Source organism: Bos grunniens, chromosome 14 (assembly GCF_055505025.1).
Source record: "Bos grunniens cultivar Pamir isolate PY7600 chromosome 14, Bosgru_T2T1.0, whole genome shotgun sequence".
NCBI lineage: Eukaryota > Metazoa > Chordata > Mammalia > Artiodactyla > Bovidae > Bos > Bos grunniens.
In genome coordinates this window covers 69,644,321-69,661,854 of record NC_141178.1, presented here as the reverse complement: position 1 = coordinate 69,661,854, position 17,534 = coordinate 69,644,321, and the positions used below count along the sequence as shown (strand labels likewise).

At 43.5% G+C, this 17,534-nt stretch overlaps 1 pseudogene across 1 annotated transcript; it reads left to right on the top strand.

Annotated features, from left to right (window-relative positions):
• Positions 1-10,749: 10,749 nt before the first annotated feature.
• On the top strand, positions 10,750-17,302 carry LOC147359646 (serine/threonine-protein kinase MARK2-like; annotated as a pseudogene). Its single transcript, XR_015141077.1, has one exon. The product of XR_015141077.1 is annotated as a serine/threonine-protein kinase MARK2-like (transcript).
• The last annotated feature ends 232 nt before the right edge of the window (positions 17,303-17,534 follow it).

Here is a 17,534-nt window from a genome sequence, read left to right as displayed (position 1 = left end):
TAATGGTCAATCACTCCTTTTCCTTTGACTACAAAATCTTCATTTTGTGTAGGGAGGCAATGTACCTAAGTAAACTACTCACTCTGTCCACTTCTCTTTCTGTAGATATCATCATATGACACAGTTAAAGCCTTAGAGAAGGATATGAACAATCAATGAGACAGACCATACCTTTTCCACTTTCTACCTTCTTTCATACTAGAACACAGATGTGATGACTGGGGTCTCAGCAGCCACTTTGATTAAATGAGGGAGAAAAAAAAAAAAAAAGAGTAAATGAGCCATGAGTGAAAAATAAAAGACATCAGATCTGATATTGTTGAGCTTCTAAAGCAATGCCATGAGCATCTAACTCCAAAAATGTTACTGTAACAGAAGGGAAAGTGGCAGGGCACAACTTCTCAAGATACACCCCAAGAACGACATACCCCAAGGGCACAACATCAACAAACGAGAATTAAGTTGGACCAAGATGGCAAGACCAAGACCTTGATCCTCAATCAGCAAGTGAAATGACACACCCAAGGTGCCCTGACAGTTCCAAGGCAGCGTTAAAAGACCAAGGAGTGGGTGCTGGCCCAAATCTCCGCCCCTTCCCAAAAACAGTTGGAATAATCCTCCCACTCATTAGCATGTGAAATTACCCAGCCTATAAAAACCATTCTGTCTGTGGAGTGTCCTTCTCTCTGAATCTGAATAAATTCACTTCTTACCTATCACTTTGTCTCTCACTGAATTCTTTCTGTGATGAGACATCAAGAACCTGAGTTTCATTAGGTCCGGAAACCAAGTATCATGGGTTTTGGCTGGATTTGAGTTCCAGCCACGTGGGTTCGTATCCCAAACTGGGTTTTGGCTGGCTTCAAGTCCCAGGACATGGGTTCAAGTCCCAATCTGTGGTAAATGGTTTCATTACTGGACAACATAATCAGAAACTTGGTTCTGAGACAACTGTGTAGAGTGAGTCTCAGGTATACAAAGCCAAAGACAATTTTAAATGATTTAAGTTACAGTTTTGTCACTTGTGGCCAGAAGAGTCCTGCCTAGTGATTGGGGCTTTCCTCTGGGGAGTCCTCTGGCTACTTCTGAATGCCACACCTTGAGGTGCCTGACCCCTCTTGACTCTCTGATTTGCCTGCAGACACAAAGTCATTTCCATTTTCCTTCTTAAAATACATGAGATAGTGGATGCTTCCAAAATGTATTTCATTAAAGTCCAAAATAATAAAACACACATATAAGAAATACAAAGAGCATGTAAATGTCATGTTCCCATATTTGATCCTAAAAATGCCAAAAAAGCTTAAGAGCCCCTATTCTAATCTCTTTACTTTATGGTACTAGTTCTCAAAGTGGAGGCCCTGACAGGAGCATCAGTATCTCTGGAGAACTTGTTAGAAATGCGAATTCCCAGGCCAGCCCAAACCTACTGAATCCAAACCATGGTGGTAGGGTGTTTTGCCAAAAGTTTTCACTTTCGTTTCTGGTTCAAAGGATTTGTTAACAAAATAAACCACTCGTTTTATACAAATAAATATTCCAAATATTTATTAGAGAATTATAGAGCTTACTTTCAATATACTAATATTAAAAGAGAAATAGAAATAGCAGAAGATAATCACCAAATTGGAGTCAACATGCCGAATTAAATGGCGCTGGGAAGTCCCAAGTCACAGCACATCTGGAGTCCCATTTGGGAAAAGGTCCCAGGCAGCATGTCTGGTCTGTGTGTGAGACCTCAAAGATTGCAGTTCAGAGTTCCACTATTAATCCCAGGATACAAATAGATACCATCACCAATGTGTGAGCAAACTGCAAGCCTGGGTTCATGGTAATGCTGTTTGTTTTGTCTTGTACAACTCGGAATGTTGTCAAGCCTGGGACTTGGTTGGCCAGGCCCCTCCAGGGGCTCAACCATCTCCACATTCATCTCCCATCTTATCTACGGTGCTGCAAGTTTTGCACTCACGGCAGGCAGTCATTCCTGGTCACTCACAGTCAGGGCAGTGTCCAGGCAGGTTAGAAGCAAGGTCAGAGGCCTGCTTTCTTTGTCTCTGAAGCCTAAGCAAGACCATTTATTTAATTTCCCTCACAGTTAGCCCCAGGATTGTTTAGGCCAAAGAGCATAGGAAGAAGACAAAATAACATGAGCAGTCTTTTTAATTTCTATAAACACCAATGTAGAACATATTGTAGGTTTTAGGGAAAACAGTCCATTCATAGTAATTGATGAAGTGCTCCAATAAGTGGGGTTCTCAAACTCGAGAAGTTGGTCCTTTCACAGGCTTGTCACAGTCTGTCAGTAAATGGGCACAGTTATCAAAGCCTAGATAATTTAACCACCGCTGCAAGAGTCTATGACTTTGTGTTTCTACTGGCCAATGGTAGGGCAGGTGAAGCTGTCTTGGGTGTTGGCCAGGTGATATTCTTGTATGACCACGTGGAGATCCATTTGCTTCATTCTCAAAGAACAAACTTAACAAGAGGGTTAAAGCGGCATACAAGTAGAAGAGCTGTCAAGGTGCCTAGAATAAAAGCTAGCCAGGAAACCAGGACCAGACTTTGGCCCAGGATGTTACTGTTTCTCTAGGTATGAGAAGATGCAAGAGTTTGGGTTCAGAAAAAAGGAAAAACAAAAAAATCTTTACCTGAAAACATCTATCTGAAGGCCTGTTTTGCCCATTTTTCCCAGAGCACAGAGTGAGTGCCTAATTTCTGATATGACCCTGAATTCCTTTAAGGGGGTGCTGAAGTTCAGCAGCGTAGTAGCCATTATTTAATCTTTGCAGTGGCAGTCTGCAAGTGCCAGGCTCCAGGGAGCAGGGCCCCTTCATAGCCATAGATTTGATCATGTTTTGGGGGCATTTCATGGCCATCGGGTCCCATGATGCTGGAAAGGCTCATTCCCAGGTCTAGCGAAGATTCCATCGACAGGCCACTCAGTGTGCTATTAAAGGACCAGGCCCTATGAATAGAAAACGTCTCTGGACCATTCCTGTCTTACTAGCCTCTTGGGCCAGGAAACGATTCCCTCTTGTTGCTTCTTCCCGTACCTGGCGTTACATTATTATAATCATTGATCTCATATTTTATCAGTGGCTCAGTCACATACTTGGTAATGTAAGAGATAACAATTTTCTGCAACAGGTGACATAGACAATGATATAGATCACAGTTATCAGTAAGGTCACAAGCAAGAATTTAAGTCAAGAACTTTCCTTAGGTATAGCCCAGTATACCCCAGATCATCTGACTTAGTTAAATGATTACAGCCAGGTATTAATCTCTTGGTTGTACATCACGGAACATCTGATCTTTATCCAGAGATTGACTATTGATATAAACTTTAGAAACAAAATTAGCGTGTCTTTTAATAACTGAACTAAAATTTTAACAATAACACTTAACAAGGAACCATTTCAGAAGTGAGTAACAAAACTAGAATTTAATGTTTAGTGAAACATAAACATTTTTCCTTGTGAGAGCATTAACCTTGCAGCCAGGGAAGGCTTTATCCCATCAAATAAAACTGAGGTTTGTCAGGGAGCTGGGAAAAGCCAAGCGGCCATCTTGGATTTCCCATAGCCCTGACTGATTCATAGCTACCTCTTACCCATTTTAAATTCCCCAGTTTAGGAACAGACTATTGCCATGTTTTAAGGACATCAGGATAGCAACAATCTGGCAGTGAGGGGTTAACTTTGTAGAAGCAGAATGACCTTTAGCTACAAGTACCAAAATCTTCATAGATCATTGTGCAATACTGCACATTTACTTTACTAAAGTAACAGAAGATTTTAACAAACATAAATCACTTCAAGGAGGAGAAATTCACAACCTATTGCTCAAAAGCTGCATTCTAAGAAAAGTTTGTTCTCTTAACAGAGAGAGCAAACCAAATTCCAGTCTGGTACCAGCTCACTGTGAGTAACAAAATTTGTTTATCTGGTTAATCTTTGAAAGATTTCTTCATAAATCTTAAAAAAGTAATAGTGTTCTTTCAAAGGTATGAGAGTAAAACCACAGAAGGCATTTTAAAAATCTCATTATATTGCAATTGACAAAGCAACCTGGTCATTACTCTGACATGCAACACTTTACTATGATAAATGGAATTATAACTGACAACATTTTATCAGGATACATCAGGTGTTTATGAATTCCACATATTTTTTAGCATATCCATAGTAACACCAACCACAGGGTTTAACCTGAGAAGATTTATCACTCCTTAAACAATCTTCCCATGTAATTTAACATGTCAAATGAACCCATGTAGTTTAATATCTCTCTTTGAGAAGTCTCAAGGATCCTCTGAAGTACCCCAAAGTGAGCTAGAGGTCAAAAGAACGTCATTAGAATTTAATTTTAGGAAGTTTTGCCAAAACATCAAAAGGTTTTATAATACTTAGTGAGATAGGATCATTTAGGTCACTATGCAACAACAGTTATTCACTTAGCCAAAGTTAACAAAAGATTTCAAAGTAAACATAGAACAGATCACTTTAGGCATAAAGAAACTTAAAACCCATTATCAAAGGCAGTTCAACATCTCAAGAAAATTTGTATTATGCACTAACCTCTTCTTGGGGTCTACTTGCCATAAAACCTGTCTCTCTCTAGTTTTGTTTTTTTAATCACTTTGCTCATTTAGAAACAGCCACCTGTAAGTCAGACCTACTTTCTTTTTTCTTAATAAAATGTAATTATATTTCTCATACTTTTTAACTAAAAACACATTCTCTTTTCCTTAAGCAATCATGAACTGTCCTTTATATTAGCATTCTATAGATTAGTGAACATAAATACCAGTGATAATTTCTAAAAACATTTGCTTTCTTAGAGAGAACATCTCAGGATGGCACCAAACATATTCATTAATTGTCCAAAATCTCTTTAGTTTCTCTGTAAGAGGAAGTTATAGCATCATGCACGCTAAGTTGCTTCAGTCATGTCTGACTCTTGGAGACCTCATGGACTGTAGCCCGCCAGGCTCCTCTGTCCATGGGATTTCCCAGGCAAGAATATTGGAGTAGGTTGCCATTTCCTCCTCCAGGGGATCTTCCTGACCCTAATATTCCTGCTCCTCCTGCACTGTCAGGCAGGTTCTTTACCGCTAGTGCCACCTGGGAATCCCCAAGGGGAGGTTAGTGTTCAGTAATTAATGTTTCAAAATCTTATTTATTTGGAAATGACCTAGCTATTCAATAAACTTTCATCACTTAGTTTAGCACAACCCTAGAAATCCAAATTACCCCAATCTGGAGAGACTATTTAGACAGACATTCCTAAACTCGAATTATTCTTAATAGAGTTTATCTAAAAGCTCTTGTCTCATTTATATTTTTAAAGTTTCTTCACTCGAGTTACTTTCCTTGTTGACAAAGTTAGTTTACATTAAGCCTAGGCACAATGAAAGTATTACACAATATTGATGACTCAAGACATGTCTTAATTAGATTCGCAAACAGATATCTCTAGTTCACGTGAACCTGAAATGCATTTAGGTTAACTTCTCTTCTAATTGTTTAATTTGTAAGCACTTACTTTTGTTTAAGTCAATTGAATTAGAGCTCATTTACAAACCAACTTCAGCAATGTGACCCAAAAGCAAAGATGTACACTGAGACATAATACATAAATCCAGACAGAGGTCTCATAGTTTTCCCCTTGAGATTTAAAATGTCTCTCTCTTTTTGTTTCCCCCCATGACTTGAAATTCTAATTTGGACAAGGCTGAGGACAGATCCAACCAGGCCATTCTGAAGGAGATCAGCCCTGGGATTTCTTTGGAAGGAATGATGCTAAAGCTGAAACTCCAGTACTTTGGCCACCTCATGCGAAGAGTTGACTCATTGGAAAGGACTCTGATGCTGGGAGGGATTGGGGGCAGGACGAAAAGGGGACGACAGAGGATGAGATGGCTGGATGGCATCACTGACTCGATGGACCTGAGTCTGGGTCAACTCCGGGACTTGGTGATGGACAGGGCGGCCTGGCATGCTGCGATTCATGGGGTCGCAAAGAGTCGGACACGACTGAGCGACTGAACTGAACTGAACTGAGGACAGACAAATTGGGCTGTGCATTTCAAGGACGTGACAAAGGTCGCTTGCTGTGCTGAGTCACTTCAGTCATCTCCAAGTCTTTGCAACCTTATGAAATGCAGCCCACCAGGCTCCTCTGTCCATGGGATTCTCCAGGCAAGAATACTGGAGTGGGCCGCCATGCTCTCCTCCAGGGGATCTTCCTGACCCAGGGATTGAACATGGGTTCAATGCATTTCCTGCATTGGCAGTCAGTTTATCTACCACTAGCACCATCTGGACAGCCCAGGCAAAGGTAACTGGAAGCTTTTTTCTAGGTAGGCTTTTTAACAAGCTCAGATCAGATCAGATCAGCTAGCTGTCTTTCATTGCATATGCAAAAAGCACTGGTTTTGCAGTTTCAAAGTAAAAAAAAACAATTTCATTTCAATCAGTTTGCTCCAGAATCTAAAGAATATCATGGCCATCCTGTGTCCAAAAGTGTCATCTTTTATAGCCAAAATATAGATCAAATGGTGTTCACATTGTCTCTGACAACAGGGGCAGAAAAGAAACTTGCTAGAGTGGGGGAAGGAGTTGGGGAAGCTAGGTTCCCCCTCTCCTCTGAGAAATAGGGGAAGCTAGAAAGCAATTAGCTGATACAGAAGGAAACAGAGGAAGAAGGGGGGCAGATAAGGCAGCAGCAAGATAGCAAGTGGACAAAGAAAGGAGAGAGAAAGGAGAGTTAGGGCTGTGGACTGGCTCAAGGGAGAGCTGATCTAAAGGAAAATGAAGATTGATCAGTTAAATATAATTTTGGCATGGTAACATGGACAACCATCCTCACAGATCACATAATTCATTTTCCAATTGTAACTTCTCTCTAGACAATTTTAAGTTAGCTTCACGTACCTTACAGGAGGCAGAAAGGAGGATCAAGCCTCTTATCCAGCACGGCACATTCTTATCCTTTCTCAGTCAGTGTGACCCACAAACATTCAATAACTTTTAAAGGTTTGGCCCACTTTAATGTAAAGTTCCAATTCTCACACAATCCAGTGAATCTGTCCCATGTGTTAGCTAATGAGCAATAAGGTGAATCTTCCCATCTGGGAATAAAAAAAACTTCATCAATCTTAATCTCTATCTTATTATTATTAGAGTGGCATTTTGTTTCACAAGTCCTGCTCACAGCACCAATTAATGTTTTGCCGGAAAGTTCTCCTTTTTGTCTCAGGTTCAAACACTTTGTTAACAAGATAAGCCACACATTTTATGCAAATAAATAATACAAATAATTATTAGAGAATTATAGAGCTTAATTTCAATATACTAACATTAAAAGAAGGCAGAAATAGAAACAGCAGAGGATACATCACCAAATTGGGTTCAACATTCAGACTTAAACAGAGCTGGGAAGTCCCGTGTCACAGCGTATTTGGAGTACCAACTGGGAAAAGGTCCCAGGCAGCGAGTCTCCTCAGTGCGTGAGACTTCCAAAACTGTAGTTCAGGGGTTCCTGCTTATAATCCCAGGACCCAAACTGATATCATCAATCTGTGAGCAAATTGCAAGCCTGGGTTCATGTTAATGCTCTTTGTCTTGTACAACTTGGAATGTTGTCAAGCCTGGGGCTTGGTTGGCCAGCCCCGCTCCAGGGGCTCAACAATCTCAAGATTCATCTCCCATCTTATCTGTGGTGCTGCAAGTCTTGCACTCACAGCAGGCAGTCACTCCCGGTCACTCACAGTCAGGGCAGTGTCCAGGCAGGTTAGAAGCAAGGCCAGAGGCCTGTGTTGCTTTGTCTCTGAAGCCTAAACAAGACTATCTATTTTACTTCCCTAACATGGGGGTAGCAATAAGTGCTTTAAAAAGCTATGCAGGAGATTCTGATGTAGCCAGTGTCTGACAGCCACTACCTTAGAATACTTATCTGCCAGTTTCTTGTGGCTTCTTTTCTTCCAGGCAGTGTTAGGTAGAGCCCAGGGTTTGGAATCGGAGTCCTTGGTGCCATATTGTGACCTCAGCATATCATCTGTGACATCTTGGGCCAATTGACCAACCTCTAACTCTGGGGTCTTAATTTCTGCACAGGTAAAATGGGATATTCCTTGACGTGATTGTTGAAAGGTTAAGTGAGATGAGACCAGCCAAATGACAACTCATCTGTCCCACTGCATGCAAGTACTGAACAAAGTCAGCGAGTCCTCTTAAAGTCTGCATCTCAGTTATGTGGCCATGGGTCAGTCTGGTGTGTACAGTCATCTTATCTTCAAAAAAAAAAAAAAATTCTCTAAATTCAGTTCAAATCTCCTAATACCCCTAGATACTCCCACTCCAATCAGGTGTCAAGATGAAGAGTCCAGTTTATTTCTTAACTGATTTACTACAATTACTGACGCATCACTCCCAGGCCTTTCCTGACTGAGGATGGAGGAATTTTCCTCTGGAGCATTTCCATCCTCCCCAGCTTCAACGGGCTTCCATCAATCTGCTTCTCTCCACTAAATCATAAACAGCCTCCAACCGTATCATAAATGCTCTCAGAGAAAATCACACTCAGAATCAACCACTCACTCACGGGAACCAACATAGAAGCATCAGAAGGTAAGATGGACACAGGAGCACAGTCCGTTTCTATGTGTGTGTATTTGTATGTTTAACAGTTTATTGTTTTGAATAAGGAATCCATACTGTGATTAAAAGGTTTAAATATGATAAAAGAGAATGTAATGCATAGTTATTCTCTTTCCCACCTTTGGCACTTACGTTCCAACTCAAGGCAACCATGTTTATGAATTTTTAAGTAAACTTACAGAAAGTCTGTATGTGCAAAAATCACGGGGGAAAACTCATTACATGTGTGTGTGTGTGTCTGTGTATCTCATCCTTTGTTTTCCACAAAATGTAGAACAGTATACACAGTTTGTACCAGGAACATGGAAAGCATGACCAATAAGATTAACAAGAAATCCGGATAATCTGCAAAGTCCAACAGAGGGCATGCCTGATAATCTGGGTGATGTTTCTGCAATAAAAGAATCGTACCCTGCCTTTTGTGTCTCTGGCTGCACAGCTGCTCTTTTGATGGCTGTGTCCGCGTGTGTGTGCATGTGTGCGTGTGTGTACACACAATGTCCAATACTTGCTCAGTAGATGCTTGCTATATGTCTGAAGGCAAATCAAAATCTTTATAGACAGGATTTATATTTTACACTCAAGATCATATATTCTCCAAGTGGTCCTAAAATTCAGATGATGAATGACACCTTCCAATACTACACACATATATATCTATAATCAAAATAGACAGCGTAGAGAAGTTTTCTTTTTTAAACTGTGGACTTTAGAATTAGACACACTTAAACATGAAGCCTAATTCTGTTATTTTCTCTTTGTCTTTTTGGAAAACTAGTTCAGCTATCTATGCTTCTATTTCCCCATCTGGAGATAATAAAAGTCTCACAAAATTGTTGTAACTTAAAATCACCTATGTAAAACTCTCCGCGTATTCCTCATGCATAGCAATGGAATAAATGGGAATAAACTGAATGACTTTTAAAGCCTTCCCAGATTATTTCTGCTATTTTTTAATAGAAAAAATATATCACTTTTAAAGGAAGTGTGTATCAGCTCATAGATACTATTACATTAGGCTTTAGAAACTTACTTTTGATGAATTAGTCACTCTGATCATTTAACTATGGAAACAGCATATGTGTGCCTGAATTAGAAGCTCTCAGACCTGCTCTACAGGAGCCATAGAGACTGGGTTACTAGTGGAGAATGAATAATTCCCCAAAGTGTTCATGGGGAGCAGAGGACTTGAAAGAGGTATTGGACCTCCTAGTGCTAGGTCCCGTTTACTCTCAGTGTGATCTTTGCAGTCAATGAACACTGTGTAAGCGATGGGGCTAGAGAATTAAGTATAAACCTAACCACACTGCAGTGGAACAGCCTTTTCGCCTAAATACACTTCCCCAACTAAACTCAAAACCTTGGTGGTCCCATATGACTAATGTCCAGGCCCTAATTCTCTCTGAATCCCTAGAACAGAAATAGTTATCTGGCACGTGGCCTGGGCTAACTATTTGTTACTTGCTGATGGAATCAATGAACGCCTTTTACAATAGTTATGGTGGCAAACAGTGTCCTTTTTAGGTCAACAATAATCGCCTTTAAGGGGCTTCCCAGGTGGAGCCAGTGGTAGAGAATACACCTGCCAATGCCAGAGACACAGACACATGGGTTTGAGCTCTGGGTAGGGAAGATCCCTGCAGAAGGAAATGGAAAGCTGCTCCAGTATTCTTCCTGAAAATGTCCATGGACAAAGGAGCCTGGTGGACTACCATGGGCTATAGGCCACGGGGCTGCAAAGAGTCGGACACGACTGAGCAAATACAGACAAGAGCCTTTAACATTGAAGAAAGCAGCTCACCTACATGCTGCTCTGCCTCTCATCCGTGCAATCCACATGCAACTGAGAGAACCCACACGGGGCCATGTCAAAGGACATCTGAAACGCCAGGCTCACCTCACCTACTCTTTGGAAACAACTGCCGAAAACATTCTGTGAGCATGCTTTCACAAACACACACTCACACACACTTTCCCCACAGAAATAGTGAGCACCTTAACTACAAATTCATCCTCAGGATTAGGAGGAGGCATTTAGTTTCCCAAAGAGGAATAGTCTTAGAAGTATTCTGATCTGGTTCTGGGAATCATACATTAATGCAAAGATTTAAATCGTGATTTTCTAATATTCCAGTAATGATAACTATTTAAAATTAATGAAAAGAATAATGTGTTAGTCACTCAGCCATGCCCAACTCTTTGCAACCCAATGGACTGTAGCCCAACAGGCTCCTCTGTCTATGGAATTCCCCAGGTAAGAATACTGGAGTGGGTTTCTATTCCCTTCTCCAGGGGATCTTCACACCCATGGATCAAATCAAGGTCTCCTGCATTGCAGGCAAATTCCTTACCATCTGAGCCACCAGGGGCCCTTTCTGACTGGCTCATGCTTGCTCACAGACTCCCCTTACTTGGCATTTACTCTGAACATATAAAAATATACAGATTCCCAATCCTTATCTCTTGACATCATCCTAAATCTGTCCCAGTAAGTCTACGCCCTGGGTTTCTCTATTTTTATACACTTCAGAGTGATTCCAGTTCCAGGGATGAGAACCATTCACTTGAATCACCTCACCCCTTTCCATTCCTAACAGTCAATGAATGAGAAGCTGTGACAGGTGAGAAGGCTGTAACAATCTATCAGCCCACAGATCTTGAGGGGCCTGGTGTGACTCCTGGAAAGTTGCACCACCCGCCAACCCCTTAAATGTCCATGTGAAAGCTGCAAGCCAGGTATGAGAGGATACCCATCCCAGCTATATGTCAGCTCCTCAGTCAAGAGTATACTTTACTGGGATCCCCTGAACAGACTTCACAGATTTTCTCAGGCTCCTTGCATGAGTCTGATGAGACCACATGTCAGTCACAATCCATGCTCCGTGTTTCTCCAGTCCCCGGAGCTAAGCCAATCATCTAGAGGCATCAGCTCATCGTAGAAGATTCTACCCCTTGTTCCCAGGTTCTTTCCTTATTGAAACCTCAAACGCCATTTCATCTAGACCCATGATCTGAACCTTCCCCTTTGCAAAAAGTCCAGAACCACGAAATGACATTGAAACTTTGTCACCTGGGTGTGTGTAAGGACCTGGGGTAAGTACCACTACAAGATGAACCAATCACCCTGTAATCGTCTTTAGCACCCCACATCAATAGGAGTCAATCATTATTTGTGCAACTTTTCTCTGATAGCACCTAACACCACCGTAATCTGACAAACACTTGTATGTGTGGCCTGGTGCGCTGCAGTCAATGGGGTCACAGAGTTGGACACGACTGAGCGACTGAACTGAACCGTGTAATTTCTTACCCAATAAGCCTCCTCCAGAAAACTAGCGTTATTATCATAGAGACTTGGACTTGTTTTGCTCACTCACATCCCCAGCACCTAGCACAGAGCCTAGCACACAGTGCTCAGGGAAGTCGTACTCATTAATACAGGAGAATGGGTCTTCTTATGGTTGCACAGGATGCTACTTTCCTGCCCACTAAGAAATTTCTCTTTCAGAATCAGTTTGTGACTATATTGCTCATACCAACCATGGGGATTCTGAATTCCCTCACGAGGTTCAGAGGATTAAGTAAACATAAGATGCACAAGGAAGCTCAGGAAGTTGTAGGTATCCTGCCATGTTGAAGTCTCAAGTCAACAACCAACAGACACAGGCTGTCTATACTAGTTGAGGAGAAGGGTGATGGACAACTCTACAAGACCCCTGTTCTGCTCCTCTGATACCTACCACCCTAGATACCGCAGGCAAGTACGCACTGCAGATTAAATGCCCTGCTTCTGACAGAGAAGAAGCATCAGAAGCCTGTATTCTGAAGGGTATTGACTGGGACTTGAGGAAATAGCAGAGGAAGGGACATACAGCGGAATGGGTAAAAGGAGAGAAAAATCTTAAGGGAGAAAGACAAGTGAGTCCAAATGTGTTTAACCAGTCAGTCAAGGTATATTTTTATCCTGATTTACGAAGTACTCCTTCTACCAATAAGCTGAAGCATCTTTCTTAAACCCTCACCTAATATTTGAGCAACATAATGGGGATTAAATCAATTTTTCATATTTTATAGAGCCAAAGAAGCTACAATGAGTTTGTAAGAATCCAGAATGATTCAAATTATCAGAGGTTTTGGAGATGGGATGGATCTTCCAGAAATCTTCCCATTCAAATGCTTGACTTTGGATAACGCTTAATTTCCCCCATTTTATAGATAACACAAGCTAGTTCTAGGACTGAGATTCGGTGAGAAAGGTGTGAAGGGCCTCAAAAGAGCATAACCTGGTCCATTATACACAGCGTTTGGCAAAACTATGCTTATGACTCAGATAAGCTAGGACCTTATCCAAGTAACCCAGAGATTCCCAGACTCATCAAAATTTATTTCAAAAACTTTTTAATAACTGATTTCTATAAGCCAGTTTCTGTTCAAAAACCTTTAATCCTCACAACAAGCTGGTGAAGTAAATACAATCAGTATTTTGATTTTACTAGCAAAAAAAAAAAGTACAGAGAGGTCAAGTATGTTTCTTGAAATTGCACAACTAAAAAGCAGCCAACCAATTCTTAAAATTGGCAATAAAAAAGATAATCCAGGAGATCTCCCTCATATGGAAGGAGGCTTTACCAACAGCCCTCCTCCAAACTCACATTGCTCCGAGAGAACAGGTTGGTTTTAGCCCCTATGAGATATTGTATCAGAGACCATTTGTTTATTTCAATGACCTCTTTTTAGATCCAGAGACCCAAACCCTTAGAACTTACACTATGGTCATTGGGTAATTCCAATAAGAAATGTGATTGTGGGGTGTCAACCACGACCCAAAGGAATCTGACGGACCTCCACTGTATACCCCTACCTACTAATTAAGGTTTGGAAAGATGCTTTCCCAAAAGTTCAACTCCAGCCCACACGGAAGGGCCCTTACCCCGTAATACTCTCGCCCTCCACAGCACCCAAGTTACCAAGGCATGACTCCTGGATTCACCACTCTCAAGTAAAGTTGTGGAATAAAATAGGAGAAGATACCTGATATATCTGCGAGCCTCTGGAAGACTTCTGATATCTATTCAGGACTACAGATAAGTGTCATTCTGATGAATATCCAAAAAGTTAAGCTCCTGGGGATAAGCTTTCTTGGGACGGTGCCTGTGTTCAGTCTGAGCTACTTCATTGTCTCTCTCTTGGTTTGTGTTAGTCAGGGAGATCCTTTGCATGTCTGTTATCGGTTCCCATAAGACCATACTCAGGACACCCCGATGTGGTTCATGTACCTCTGGTGCTGTTACTCTTATATATACTCCTTAGGTCTAGCCACCACAGAAATCATGAACATGCTCAATAAGACTAGCTGTGGTATGTTCTAACCCAAGTCTTAACAAGCTGACTTATATCAATAGGTCAGGACTGAGCACCCAAAACTTATTCAACACTAATCAAATCCTGGACAAGGTCACCACAGCAACCTGGTTTCAGTCAATAAGGATACAGTCCTACCGTGCTTCGGGCCTAAAATTCTGTTTGCTCCCTCTTCCCTCAACTTACTTAATTTACTTCTTCTCAGGTGAACAATGGAGAAGGACATGGCAACCCAGTCCAGTATTCTTGCCTGGAGAATCCCAGGGACAGAGGAGCCTGGTGGGCTGCCGTCTGTGGGGTCGCACAGAGTCAGACACGACTGACGTGACTTAGCAGCAGCAGCAGCAGCAGGTCAACAAAATACAGGCTCAACTTCTGATACAACAGGGATATCAACCCCTGACCCCTCTGACGACTTCCTCAAGCCACTCCCCCTTGGATAGACATCAGCAGCCCTTACTGGCCCTCCTCATTGACAGCTAGCAAGTGATGGACACCCCAAGGCCCCTCACTGCCCCAACTCAGCAGGAAGTAGCCAGAATGAATGACACCCATTTCCCCAATGAATTGGGGTCCATACACTTGAGGGGGGACTGTTACGTAGGAAGTTAAACATGAGCAACTTGAAGGGAGGCCTGGCTGAAAGGGATGTAAACTCATCTCTAAACTCCATCCCAGACACACCCTGGAGAGCGCACAGATATATTACAAAATAACCACAGAGACTTTTCAACTCCTGCACATGCGCCTAGGCACACCGTGGAGACAAAAAGACCACAGGGGCTTCTCCTAGTAACCTTAGGCAGTTAGGAGACCATTAAGGACTCATGAATATTCTACATCTAACAGACAGAATTATGGGAAGACAGAAACAACACAGCCAGCTGCTAGACAACTTATAATTGTCAATCAGCCTTGAGCATATGCCCATTTGCATTCCCTTTCATTGACTGGTGGTGGGTACAAGCCCTATTTGACCTGGGCATAATCAAAAGGAAATGTAAAAAGGGGAAGCCAAGAGGGATCAACGGGGTGAGGAGGACTCCTTTGGGAGCGCTGGACTAGGAAAAGATCTGTCTGCTTGAGCTGAACTGAGCTGTAACTTGTCTGCTGTTCCACACCTTTTGGTCCATCACTCCACAATTTTGTTGCAACAAAACAGGAAACGAGGAAGAGAAATAAACCAACCTGACAGCTCTACAGTGTTGTTAGCATCCTCGTCAATGTTAGCAAACTTAGCACGCTGAGTGAGGGCTGTAGTAGAGTTAGGGATGCAGGACCTCATGGCCATCTCCATTAGGAAGGTGGCTCATATTGAGAACCATGAGATCCTTGACACAATTGGTGAAGGCCAATTCGCGAAAGTGAAGTTGGCCCGGCATGTTCTGACCAAGGAGGTGGTAGCCATTAAGGTCATTCAAAAGACCAATCAGAGCTCCTCCGGCCTCAAGGAATGCAATCAAGAGATTAATAGCCTAAAAACAATAAGCCACCGAAATATTGTAAAACTACTGGAAGTTATTGACACGGAGGAGGCTCTATTTATAGTAATGGAGTACGTCAGTGGAGGAGACTTGTCCACCTACTTGGAGGCCAAAGGCCGCTTGACGGAGGGGGAGGCCCGAGGCCTGTTCTGCCAGCGGGTCTCGGCTCTGCAGCACTGCCACCAGCGGGGCGTGGTGCACCGGGATTTGAAGCTGGGCAACCTCCTCCTCGATGCCAACAACAACGTCAAGATCTCTGACTTCAGCCTTAGCAACCAGTGGCACCCACAAAAGAAGCTAGACACTTTCTGTGGCAGCCCCACGTTCATGGCCCCAGAACTCTTCCTGGGGAGGCCTTATACAGGCCTAGAGGAGGATGTGTGGAGCCTCGGTGGCATCCTGTACACCATAGTAACTGGATCCCTCCCCTTCAGGGGACAAGATTTCTGGGAGCTGTGGCAGCGTGTGCTTAGGGGGCACTACCATATGCCCAAATATTCATCTAACAAGATAACAGACTTACTAGACTGTATGGTAACACTGAACACTACCAAAAGAGGTACTTTAGAAGATGTTTGGCAGCATCCATGGGTGAACAGGGGCCAGGAGGAGCCACTCCCACCAGCCTGTGAAGAGCACCCTGGGGTGACAGTGGAGACAATACTGGGCTGGTGCAGAGACCAAATACCGGGCTTAGACATAAGCAGCGGCAGTGACATGAATGAACCCAAGGTGAGGACCTGCACCATCACTGTGAGACTGGGCGTTTCCTCCAACCTCAGCAGCCAAGAACATAAGCCTACTCCCAGCCCTGAGATGTCCATGCTTATTCCTGCCTGGCTTTGGGAGACCATTCAGCAGCAGGAGAACCAGGAGTCAACGGAGAAGACCAGAGAGCCTGCCACTCCCCTACCCTGCCCGGAGGCGAGGACCGTCACCCCCAGCCCAGCCCCCTCCACTTGCAACACACGCGATGCCAGCAGCCCGAGCCACCGATCATGCCGGTGAACACCACAACACGTGCAGGACCGGGCTCACCTGCGACACCTGCGACAGGCGTGACAGCAGCCACACCCGTGATACCAGCGTTACCCGAGGCACCAGGGACACCCGTGACACCATCAGCACCTGCGACACCATCAGCACCTGCGACAGCTGTGATACCAGAGGTACCAGCCTCACCTATGACGCCCTAAGCACCCCGGCCACTACTGAGCCGTGCAACGTATATGACACCCGTGGCACCTGCGATACCTGTGACACCAGTGTCACCAGTGACCGCTGCCTCACCCGTGACACCAGTGGCACCCATGACACCAGTGTCACCCGCGGACCCGCATCGCCCACAACACTCACAGAACCCATGGCACACAGGACAACCACATCCCCTGTGACAACACCTGTAACACCAATGGCACCCATGACATCAGCGGAAAGTCCCTGAAGGAACCACCTGCCTCCCGGATGTGCTGATGCGCAAAGCTCCACCCTTGTTGGGTAACCCGAGAATATGTCCCAGTCACTCCCTCTGGCCTCACCCAGAAAAAGAAGGGGGTGGCTGGAAGAATCTTGAGATGGCTCTCTAAATATATTTGCTATGGCCTGCCCATAAAGAGGGCTAATATTAAAGTGATAAAAGAAACAGCCAATGGATGACCTGCAAAGCTCCCGATGACCTGGTCATGTTCCCACCTGGATGATGGGATTCAAATCCAGCACCTCCACCACCTTCAGGAAAGCCTCCTATCCAAAATCCTGGCCAGCTCTGAGGATGCTATGGAGTGGTCTGGGTGACCAGAAGAGGCACCACCCTGGCCTGGCTGCCCCTCCTCCCCTGCTGGGTGAAACTTCAGAGACTGGACTGTGCCCTGGGGCATGTCCTCCATCCTCCACACTTCTGTCTTTCATGTTGCTGGGGAGGGGATAATGCTTGTCATCTCCTTGGTTCTTCATAGTCTTAATAAACTTTATGCTCCAGAAAGATGCATCACACTCTGTTTTGCCTTCTCTCTGGTTAGAGAAGTGT